The following is an 11,818-nucleotide window of genomic DNA, read 5'->3' as shown; positions in this document are numbered from 1 at the left end:
GTCAAATCGGCTAGTGTGGCTGCATGGACTGGCGAGACCCCTTGGCCCTGAGGCCTCTGCCCACCCTGGGGGTGTCATTGGAGGGTCTTAGTCTGTCTCAAGAAAAGAATTCAAGGACAGACCAGACGGTGTTTGAGGGGCACAAGTGAAGGGTTTATTAAAGTGAGCCAGGGTTTTTACTCTTGAGATCTAGGAGCGGCTGTGCCCCAGGGAGAGCTGTACCCACCTACGTTTGGGTCTCTGTCCTTTATGGACAGTGGTTCACTGAGGGCTGGAATATTTATTATTTGGAGGGGCTTTCTTTGGAGCAGGGTGTTCTGCCTTTTCTTATTTGGTCAGGGTCTCTGACCTTTGTCTTGGGCCTGTCTGGTTTGGTCTGGCTTCTTGTGGCCATGTTTGTGGAATGCCACCTAGGCAGGTTGCTAACTTTCCTGCTAAGGGACCTGATTCCCCATTAGCTGGTCTCCAGGCATCCTGTTAGAGCCTGACTAGCTGCCTCCTCTGACACACGGACCCCATCACATGGTATATCCTTAGTGAGGCCTTTCCACAAGTGGATAGGATTCCTCTCTCTCTTTGAACCCTTGGAACACTTGGTTTATGGCTCCTTTATGGGGTTCTAATTACCGCTTGTTTGCTTGTAGACGGTTCCTCTGAGCTCCCCCCGCCCCCAATGTAAACTCGCAGAAACAGTGGCTGCAGCTGCATTGTAACTAGTAAGCGTTCTCCCTGAGGTCATAAGCTCAGTGTCTTGAACCTAGTGCACAGTCAATGTATTACATTATCCAACAATAGGATTTTGTGAATATAAAATAATCACATCCGAGGCTCCGCATTTAAGGAAGGCGATGAGGATTATCATTCGGGCACATCACGAGTTGGACTTTTAGTAGCTAAAGAACATTCTTTTGCTCAGTTCCCTTTTTGAGTAATCGCTTAGGTGGCAAAGGACAAGAGCGAAGTCTCTGGTCTTAGGCTATTGTGGTCCCAGCATATGTTTAATCTTTGGTTTGTCTCCATTAGTGTGAGGTGCCAACCTGGATGACCAGCCCCGTGTGTGAATCTTGCTTGTGCTCCTCCCTAGAGTTGTCCCCTTGCTCAAGTACCTTGAGCCTCAGTGTTTCATATAATAAATGGGACACAAGAAGGATTTGGCATGGTGCCCAGTGCACAGCAAGCTCTTCTTTTTTTTTTTTTTTTTTTAAGGTTGTATTTGTTTATTCATGAGAGACACAGAGAGAGAGAGAGAGAGAGGCAGAGACACAGGCAAAGGGAGAAGCAGGCTCCACGCAGGGAGCCCAGCCCGACGTGGGACTCGATCCCTGGCCTCCAGGATCAGGCCCTGGACTGAGGGCGGTGCTAAACCTCTGAGCCACCCGGGCTGCCCACAGCAAGTTCTTAATAAACAGTAGCTATTGTTAGGATTTCAAAGATGATGATAATTGTGATCCAACTAATACGACCGTCATTTATTGTAGCATCTTTTATTTTTTTAAAGACTTTATTTATTTATTTGGTAGAGAAAGAGAGTGTGTGCACACAAGCAGGGGGAGTAGCAGAGAGAGAGGGGGAGAAGCAGACTCCCTGTTGAGCATGGAGCTCCATGTGGGGCTCGATCCCAGGACGCCGGGATCATGACCTGAGCCAAAGGCAGACGCTTAACTGACTGAGCCATGCAGGTGACCCTTATTGCAGTGTCTTTAAAAAAAAAAAATATATATATATATATATATATATATATATATATATATATACATATATATATATATATATACACACACACACACACACCAGCAGATCTTAAGAGGATGTCTACACCTGCAGTGTTCAGTGCTCATCTCCCCTGGAGGACAGTGGTGGGCAGATCTAAGCCCCTGAGATGCTCCTCCCATGCAGATGATAGAATTATCCCCAAATGATAAAGTCCTCTTAGCTCAATCACCAAGAGTGTGTTTCTCCACTACCATTTACAAATGTCTCTAAATAACTTATTACCTTTGAATCAACTGCCCTACAGAAATGCTCCTACAGTTTCTACCAAAGCAAGGACAATGCGTGTGGAACAAAGTAAACAAAGACAATTTACCGACCTAGCTTAAGCACTGAAAAGCAGAGGTGGAGGAGAAAAATAATTAGATTATGACATTATCACCATTTTCTACTTGTGCTGTTGTCATGGCAATGGAGGAAGCCGATAGCGTAGCAAAATGGTCTTGCTTGCTTGGCTTGTTCTATAACCTGTCATCTTGAGAACAGCAGCGGTACCCATAGCTCAGCAGTTTTAACACTGAAATCTTGATTGAGGTGATGGATTTCGACTTTCTTGAAATATCCAACCAACCTTGACGAGTTCCTCCTTCTCTGGTACCTCATTTTGCCAAATCATTTTTCTTTTCTTCTTGTCTTTCCAACTTTGTTCATTCTCTATTTGAACTAAATCATTTTTCATCTTTCATGTTTGTTACTTTTTCTGACGAAATTTCCAAGTGATTAAGTACATTATTTGATACTTCCATAAAATCAAGGATTTCACTTCCCTTTGGACTTTTCTCAATTTGTTTCTTATGCTAAAGCCACGTGAAACCAAAGAGACTTTAAAAAAAATTTTTTTGCTGGTAATTCTTATTAAGAAGTATCTCAAATTATCACTGCCTAGATAGTGAAGAGAGGCCTAGAAGTTTGTAAAAAAAAAGTAAAGCCACTGTGATCCTAGTGGGTCTAAGTAGCAGGGATTGGACAATTCCATGAGATTCTCGAAACCTGTTTCCCCTACCTTCCTATCCAGTTCTTCCTTTGATAACAGCATTTCATTTTCTTTTAGAGGTGATCTACTCTGACTTTTAGACCATGGGGTCAAGTAGGACTGGCCTATGGCCCAGACTTGACTGATGAGGGCCCTGAGCAGAACCTTCTCTGGATCCATTGTAAAAGGCATTTTTCCACCTGAGGTGTCTAAGCTGGGAAGGCATAAGCTGGAACTGCCCTAGTCTGTTTTTGTTGTCACCAAGGGAGAGCCCCCTTTGGTTGAAGCCACCCAGAGAGAAGCAAAACTGAGATGCAGTGAGAGTGACCAAGGTCCTAGGATCCACTGGGCTCAGAATCAGGTGTTTTAGTTAGGTAAACTGTTTAAATACCTGGCTTAAGCCACTTGGGTTATGTTCTGTTGCTGTGAGCTACACGAGTCCTGTCTGATATCAGGAGCTTTGATTCATTCATAGCGTTCTGCGGAGTGGAAGGTTGAAGGAGGACATAGAGTTTTTCTGATTTTCCCATGCCAGTGTTATCATCTAAAGACCCTAGGAGAGTCTGGCTTTACCCTGTGTACATAGACTTGGAGGGAACTGAGTATAATGGCAGGAGCAAGAGCTTTGAAACAAAAAATACTTGGTTTCAGATTTTATTTTTGCACCTGTGTGGCCTTGGACATATAACTAACTCTCTGACCTTCAGTTTCTTTATGTATAAATACAGTTGTAAGGATTAAGTGCCCTCCTGTGTAGAGTTTAGCATGGGGCCGAGGGATGGTGGAGGCAGGATGACATTCTGGGAGCATGTGAGAATTGTCCCAATGGTGGAAAAGAATCTGTGGCCCCATAGGACAGGAGGAGGCTCATAGGACGGGGTCACCTCACCACAGAATCCTCTTTACAACTTCCGTGCTCATAGCAAGTACGCTCTGCAGAAATTTCTGGCCTTCTCAGCCAGATCGATCCTTCAGAACCCTAAGTCTAACCTTGTCACTCCCTTTTTAAAATCCTACAACAGCTCCCTGTTGTCCAAACTTCTGAGCTTACAGATACAGCTTCCCCGATTCTAACCCAGGGGCCACTGATATACCACTGACGGTCATTGCGAGACAGGTGGTCTCTCCCTGCAAAGTGCTTAGAGGTATGTGGGAGACAGGTTGAGTTACAAAAAGACCCTCTCCAGGGGCACCTGGGTGGCTCAGTGGTTGAGTGTCTGCCTTCAGCTCAGGTTGTGATCCCGGGGTCCTGGGATCAAGTCCCGCATCAGGCTCCGTGCAAGAAGCCTGCTTCTCCCTCTGGCTGTGGCTCTGCCTCTCTCTCTGTCTCTCATGAATAAATAATTTTTTTTTTAAGGCCCTTTCCTGAGTGGATGCCGAAATGTTATTCAGTGCACAGACAGCACAGCCTTCTTTAGGAAGCCCTGACTCATCTCCACCTGGCACTTTTGCCTCTTCTCTTGGCCAGGGGCCCAACCATACTATTTTCTAGCCATAGTGGATTTCTCCCACTCCTTCAGAGACCTAGTGGTTTCCTTTCCTTTGGCCTTGGGATCCAAATCTGCTCAGTCTGGAAGCTTTCTCACCCCCTTGATACCTAGCTCACACCTACCTTTGAGGCAGGTGTGAGCAAGTCTCCTAGGAAGCCTTCCCTGACCACATCTAAGCAGAGTGCTCCCTCAGCATCCTGTTCTTCCCCCCATGTGTGATACTTATCATATGTTATTTTTATTGTGATTGCTTTTGGAATTGTCATACTTCATCTCCAAGCCACTGAGTATCAGTACTTCTAGGCCTCACAATTACTTAGGGATCCAATTTAAAATGTAAAATTTGCAGGATCCAGTCCTTCAGTTACTCTGGGCCCAGGGAATCACTCTTTTTAATGTAGGTTTAGGACATGGATATCAAGGCCACACTTCCAGGTTTCACTCATGGCTTTGTCGTTTCCAAATGGTGTGACCTAGGGCAACATAATTAGCTTTTTATGGTCTCAGTTTTCTAATCTGTAAGATGGAAATCTAACAATAGGCCACATATAGTGTTGGTCTGAGAATGAAATTATAACACAGGTAATACACTTAGTTCAGTGGCTGGCACATAGTGCGCCCTTAATACCTGTTAGCTTTTATTCCTAGGCATGATTCTTTTTTTTTCTTTTTTTTTTTTTAATTCTAAAGTCAATTTTTATTTCTACAAAAAAAAAAAAAAAGGCAGTCAAAACAATATAAAACACAAGTAAAGGATATTACTGAGTGAGCTTCAAGAGGAGCTTGACTCTGCAAAGTCTGTGAGTCCAGAGGGAGAGGGAAGGCCGTCTTGCTCCCGCGCTGGCCGGCTGCTCCGAAGGAAGGGGCCAACAGGGTGCAGGCACCCCCAGACTGCTGCTGGCTACAGCCAAGTCCTGCCAATTCCAACCCCGCAAAGGGCCAAACTGTGCCGAGGGAGGGTCGTGGTGGGGCTGCGCTGCCCTGGGGAGCTGGGAGAGCGAGCTCAGTGACAGGTGAGCGTGGAATTTCACATGGACATCCTGGCCTCAGAGTTGTCTGCAGTGACCAGCACATCTTGTACAGTGGCTGCAGGGAGGAGCGTCAACCTTTGGCTTCAGGAGCCTCTCTGGCGAGAAATTCCTCACACAAGCGCACAGCATCCTCTGGTTGGCAGGCCCTCCTCTGGGGTTGGCCCAGACCTGGGTTTCCCAAGCAGGCCAGGCCAGGCTGAAGTTCAATCAGGCACACAGACATCAGGGCTTGCCCATTTAATCAACGTTATTGTGGTTAACACCGGCCAGATTTTTACATAAGAACTGGGCCTCCCTTTCCATGGCTGCTTTTTTTTTTTTTTTTTTTTTTTAGTGGTGGTGGTGGTGGGGTGGTGGTGAGTGGTGGTTTGCTTGTTTTTAGTATTTTTTAAAAGGATGTTATAAATTGGAGCCAGGAGAATTTGAACCAACTCCTACACAGGGCAGTGCAACATGGCAGTAGAGAAGCCACCAGAATCGCCAGGAGCATTTTCTCCTCCTTTGCAGAAGAGATAGCCCTGGGTCTGGGAGAAGTGAATAAGTGAAAAACAAACCAAATGCAAGAAAGTGGGAATTGTAAGGACAGGGGAAGAAAGGTAACTGCAACCTTTTTTGTTTGTTTTAACCTTAAGGGCTAAGTGTAAATTGAAGGTTTTGGATCAATTTGGACAAGAAAAGAAACACCATTATCTTAAAGTAGATTGAAGCAGTGATTTTTAAAACAAAGAAAGCAGAACTAGAGCATCTTAAATTTTTAATCCTTTCTTTACAGGTTACCTAGACCACTTTTGATTTAGAAAACTGTAGAAAGTTGGTAACTGCCACAGCAAACGCCAGGAGGCACGTGTCAATTTTCCACAGAGTCCTGCTTTGTGGGGCGTCCCAATGGGCTGTTCGGGGTCTCCGCTCATGCTCGCTGGAATCGGTGGTGACAAAGTTTAGTCCACAGGTCCCTTCTCCCCGTATTTCTTTGTAAACTCTTCAGTGTTCTTACAGAATTTTTTATGGTCCTTAGAGTATTCTTCAGCTAGGTCAGCCCGAAGTGGGTGCTCGGGCTGGGGGTCGTTCACCAGTGCTATGAGGGACTGGATTACTTGGTCGGTTTTGGGTGGTGGCTTCCAGTTTTCAGCACTAATTACTGGCAGACAGACTTGCCCCTTTTCATCGATGTTTGATGTTCGGCTGATAGATCTTTGTTTTAAATGTAATCATCTCCGGTGGTTTGAATGGGTGCTCTGCTGGAAAGTGGATTTCGATTCTGAAGGCCCCCTTATCGGATGGAGGGTTGTCAGGAACAACAAGCCCTTGCCAAGTCAATAAATTAGCTTCATCAACCTGGATGTTACGGAAGTTTTTCATTCCACATTTGCAGATTTCTTCAAGCTCCTCCATCAGCCTCCTGCTGGCCTCCATCCTGGCTCCCTAGGCATGATTCTGATGCAGTCATCAGACGCACCTCCAGAGGCACCGTGCTTGGTGGAGAGTTCTCCAAGGTCCACGATCCGGCCTTTCTTGCTCACTAGAGTCTTTAGAATCTAGTGCTGTGCATGGCACATAGTAGCCACCCTCAATCCCCTCTCCTCTTTTTTGAGTATTTAGTACCTACACCAGTTGCTTGGCACCTCATTTTTTTTAAATAATAAATTTATTTTTTGTTGGTGTTCAATTTGCCAACATACAGAATAACACCCAGTGCTCATCCCGTCAAGTGCCCCCCTCAGTGCTCATCACCCATTCACCCCCACCCCCTGCCCTCCTCCCCTTCCACCACCCCCCCTAGTTTGTTTCCCAGAGTTAGGATTCTTCATGTTCTGTCCCCCTTTCTGATATTTCCTACCCATTTCTTCTCCCTTCCCTTCTATTCCTTTGTCGCTCATATGTATCACTCACTGCCTTATGCTTCGTACCTTGCCTATCACCCAAATCCGAAGTATCACAAGAGCAGATCCTCGTGTTCCTTCACAATAGGGCTTTCCAGTGTGTCTTACCAGCGTCAGAGCTAAGCTCATCACTTAGCTTCAAGTTATCAAATATCTGACCCTTCTGGAGAACAGGCCTCCCAGCACCCAGCATAGGTCTGCATGTACTATAGAACATTGAAGTCTCTCTTTCCAGTCCCACACGACACGAGGCAGATGTAATATGTTATCCTTACTGACATGAACCTTTTCTGCAGTGATTCTTAAAAATGAGTGGCAGTGGTGTGTTGATAAGTGTTGAAAAAGCAGCTGTCTGGGGCAGCGGCAGGGGAAGCCCTGGTGTACAGTGGTTGCCACTTCCCACGTAAATATTCCCACCATGTTGCTTTCGAGCTACCGATGGGATGCCACTGAGCACAGAGTTGGAAGGAGAAATGGAAATCTGCTCTTGTGAGCTTGTAGGAGCTAGCTTCCACACCCCAGCACACCATTAGCAAGTAGGTAAGTACGTATCACCATCTCTGGGGGACTTATGTAGTGAGCATTTGAAAACCCCAGATGATTCTGAGAAGTTCCTCCATGGGAACATCAAGCTACCCTCATTCCCTACCATTAAGAATTACCTTTGAGGGACACCTGAGTGGCTCAGTGGTTGAGCGTCTGTCTTTGGCTCAGGTCGTGATCCCGGGGTCTTGGGATCGAGTCCCGTGTTAGGCTCCCCACTTGGAGCCTGCTTCTCCCTCTGCCTAGCTCTCTGCCTCTCTCTCTGGGTCTCTCATGAATAAATACGTAAGTAACAATAATACATCTTTAGAAAGAATTACCTTTGTAGATAATTGACAAACATAGCAAGCTCCTGGGATTTGGCGGGAGGTATAAGGAACATGGGTGCTAATTTTTCAAAGTCTTGTCCAGACTCTTTGGGTCAGGACATGGCATTGTCAGCACATTGTGAATTAAGAGCACCTTGGGTGATAGAGCGTGGGTGTGTTGATCCTGGTCCTGATGGTGCTCAGTGCAACCCTTGTAGCAAGTACTCCTGCCGCCACTTCTAGTGCTGAGAATGTCCTCCTCAAATGGGTTTTGAACAACTAGAGAGTTTCCTTGTTAGATGGTTTCACATTTTATCAGTGTTTATTGATGAGTGCAAGAATTAAACTATCCCAGTTAATTTTCTTCTGTTCTAGCCGGTCTGGGCTTTTCATTGTTTTCCAAAGTCATGCTCCCTCTTGCTTCTGTACCTTTGCATCTTGCTGTTGTCCTTGTTAGCATTGTTTCACCCACAGTGGAGCCTTGGATATGGAAAGTGAGGGAAGGAAATGGGCAAGACCTACTCTTTCTCCTTTGCCACGTCAGAGTCACGAAGAGCTCTGTATGTTTGTAGACTGGGAGTGAGGTTCATTTGTGTGTTTATAGTCTGTATTGTAATAATAGCCAAGAATCATTGAGTCTTTCCTATGTATCAGGTACTATGAATAGGCATTAGTTCACTCAATCCTCTAAATAACCCTGTGAAGTAGGTACCATCGCTATCTCTTTTATAGATGAAGAAATGGAGGCATAGAGAGGGAAGGCAAATTGCTCAAGATCACACAGGTGGTTGACAGGAGACCTGGGACTTGAACTTGGACCTGGGCTAGATGATAGTGCTCTGAAGGGCTCCGCTAGGCTTTTACCCCAGGTGGTGGTTTAGGGCAGTGGGTGGCTGGGTGGAGCATGGTTGTGTAGGGTCACGTTGCATTCTCCTATATACCTTTACCTAACCAAGTCAGTACGTATGATGTTTTCTAATAAGTCATTGGCTATCAGTTGACCTGCATTCCCTCCGGGCAAGACCACCTTGCCCAACCTCATCCTGCAGGACAGTAGTAGTCTTTCCCTGAGAATTGCTCTTGCAGCCTAGTCACGGCACAGTCCACAGAGTCCCGATTCTGCCCCAATATTCAGTCTTCCCTTCCTAAATAGAAACAGAGGTTCCAGCTGTGCACATGGCTGGTGAAATCCATACTTCCCAGCTTTCCTTGCAGCTTGGTGTGGCCAAGTGACTACTTTCTGAAGGTTGGCTGGATATGAGAGGAAGTCAAGTGTGCCATATTTGGGTCATCATCTCTCTAAAGGGAAGAGTGTACTCTCTCTTCCCTTTTCCCTCTTCTGTTTAGACAAAATGGTGGCTGCTGATAGTGGAAACCAGGCACTGAAGCTTGGACTTCTGGCACCTCTGACGAGCTTGGATTTTTATAAGAAAGAAAAATAAACTTTGAACTACTTTTTAAAAAAGATTTTATTTTTATTTATTTATTTATTCACGAGAGACACACAGAGAGAGGCAGAGACACAGGCAGAGGGAGAAGCAGGCCCCATGCAGGGAGTCCGACGCCTGACTCCATCCCAGGTCTCCAGGATCACACCCTGGGCCGCTGGGCCACGGGGGCTGCCCAACTTTGAGCTATTTAAACCACTTTTGTTTTGGCCTCTGTGTCATATTGCCTCAGTCTCAGTAGACACTAAGGGATATTCAGCTTTTGGTAAATCATGGCCATCACCTTACTTTCCTTATGGAAATCTGTTTCTGCTTACTTGGGCCCTTTCTTTCTTTCTTTCTTTCTTTCTTTCTTTCTTTCTTTCTTCCTTCCTTCCTTCCTTCCTTCCTTCCTTCCTTCCTTCCTTCCTTCTTTCTTTCTTTCTTTTTTTCTTTTCTTTTCTTTTCTTTTCTTTCTTTCTTTTTTTCAAGATTTTATTTATTTATTCATGAAGGACAGAGAGAGAGACAGACAGACAGACACAGGCTGAGACACAGGCTGAGGGAGAAGATCCCAGGACCCCGGGATTACTCCCTGAGCCAAAGGCAGAAGCTCAACCACTGAGCCACCCAGGTGCCCCTACTTAGGCCCTTTCATGCTCCTCTTTCTAGTGGCTCTTCCTTCCCTCCAGGCCAGCCAAAGAGCACCCCAACCCTCGATTGTCCCCATAGGAAAAGTCCTTCTTCTGGTTCTCCCTACCCCCCAGTTCCCAGAACCCTCTCCCTCAGGACCTCTGGCGGAGGCTGCGCCCACACACACCTGAGAGGTGAGGAATTTGCTGGGGTTCAGGCAGGCTGGAGATGAGGCCAACAGCAAGACAAGGGAGAGGCTAAAAGCCAAACCCCAGGTGAAGCAGTGAGTCAAGTATTTGTTTGCAGGGAGGAGCCAGGGAACAGGAAGAAATGAATGACAATTTGAAAACACAAAACAGAAGGTCAATGCAAAATCGAGCTCAGAAGTCAGGTGGCTAAGAACAGAGAAGAACAAGAATGAAGACACTAGAAATTAAAATGAAGCAGTGGGTCAAAGTCAGCTGCAGACTCAGGAGAGGAAATACAGACGCACCCAAAGAGATCCAAGGAACATTTGGAACTTAGGTGACCCTGCCTCAGATAGAAAGTGGCCTAAGATGGGAGGAATTCACGGTGGTCTGAGGCCAAGACCTCCCTGGAGCCTGCCTCAGCAGCTGACAGGCCTTGCCTGACCTCCTGGCATCCTCCCCTTGAGAGCTCCAGGCTCCCACGGGCCTGTTTCCTCAGGTAGACCTGTGCACCGGCCCAGTCAGGATTCGTTCCAGCCTCTCCTTGCTTTCTCCACCGTAGTGTCAGGAGAGGCAAAGACGTCCTTGAAGGCTGGTTCTGGATGCAGCCTCAGTTCTGCTGAGCAGATGCCACCCATGCTACCTGGAAGGACAATGCGACCTGTGTCGCCTGCAAGGAGCTCAGCTCTCCTTGATCTCCAAGTCTGTTGCCCTGGGCATCGCTGGCCATTTGTATTCTCGGGTCCCTGGTGTCACTGGTGCTGTGCCAAGGTTTCCAGCACAACACCCCTCGGATGGTTTGGTTATTTCTCTTGGTGACCCCTTAGCATCCGATCCTGGCTTACTTACTGGTCCTCTAGGAGAGTCCGTAAGCCGTCTAATACATTTCTTTTTGTAGAAAATAGGAAGATAGGTTTATATAGTTTGCAGGAGAAACGTTCTGAGGGCTCTGTGCATAGTGTTTCATGGTGTCTTTAAATCTTTTGTGTCTGTTGCTAGATCTTGCCTCGGCAGCTACGACACAGGAAACTTTGTAGATGGAAAAAGCATTTTATTCTTTTTTTGAATCATTTTTTTGTCCCTTCCACAGTGCTGAGTATACAGTAGGAGCTCAAAAAGAACTTGTTTTATTCATATGTTCTTTTGGAGAAAAGTGATATGAAACAGATCACCCATCTCTCTGGAAGGTGTATCAAGTGATCAGTGGTATTGCAGGAAGAAAATACTATAAATTTTACGTAAATAGATGCTCTAATTTTTATCTAAACATAGGTTATTTTGCCTTTTTTTGTGACAGAGCACAAGCGGGGAGGGAGAGGGAGAAGCAGACTCTCCACTAAACAGGTGCCCCTAAACATAGTTTTTATTTAAGTTTGACTGATAATATAGTTTAATATAGCTTGACATACATAAATACTAAGAAATCCATGCGAGTGTGCATGATCAGAAAGCTATTATGTATAGAGGTAAGAAATTTTTTATAAATATCTGGAGGTCACAGGGCTTAGTGATTTCTCATGGTGCTTTCTAGTGATTTCTTTCCCCCCAGAACCAGTCAGAAATTTCTCAGCAGAA

The 11,818-nt window shown here is 45.8% G+C and overlaps 1 pseudogene; it reads right to left on the bottom strand.

Annotated features, from left to right (window-relative positions):
- Nucleotides 1–6,202: 6,202 nt before the first annotated feature.
- On the bottom strand, nucleotides 6,203–6,677 carry LOC121498229 (annotated as a pseudogene).
- Nucleotides 6,678–11,818: the final 5,141 nt, after the last annotated feature.

This window comes from Vulpes lagopus, chromosome 8, assembly GCF_018345385.1.
Source record: "Vulpes lagopus strain Blue_001 chromosome 8, ASM1834538v1, whole genome shotgun sequence".
NCBI classification, from domain to species: Eukaryota; Metazoa; Chordata; class Mammalia; order Carnivora; family Canidae; genus Vulpes; species Vulpes lagopus.
The sequence above is the reverse complement of the archived record's forward strand: the minus strand, read 5'-3'. Positions and strand labels throughout refer to the sequence as shown.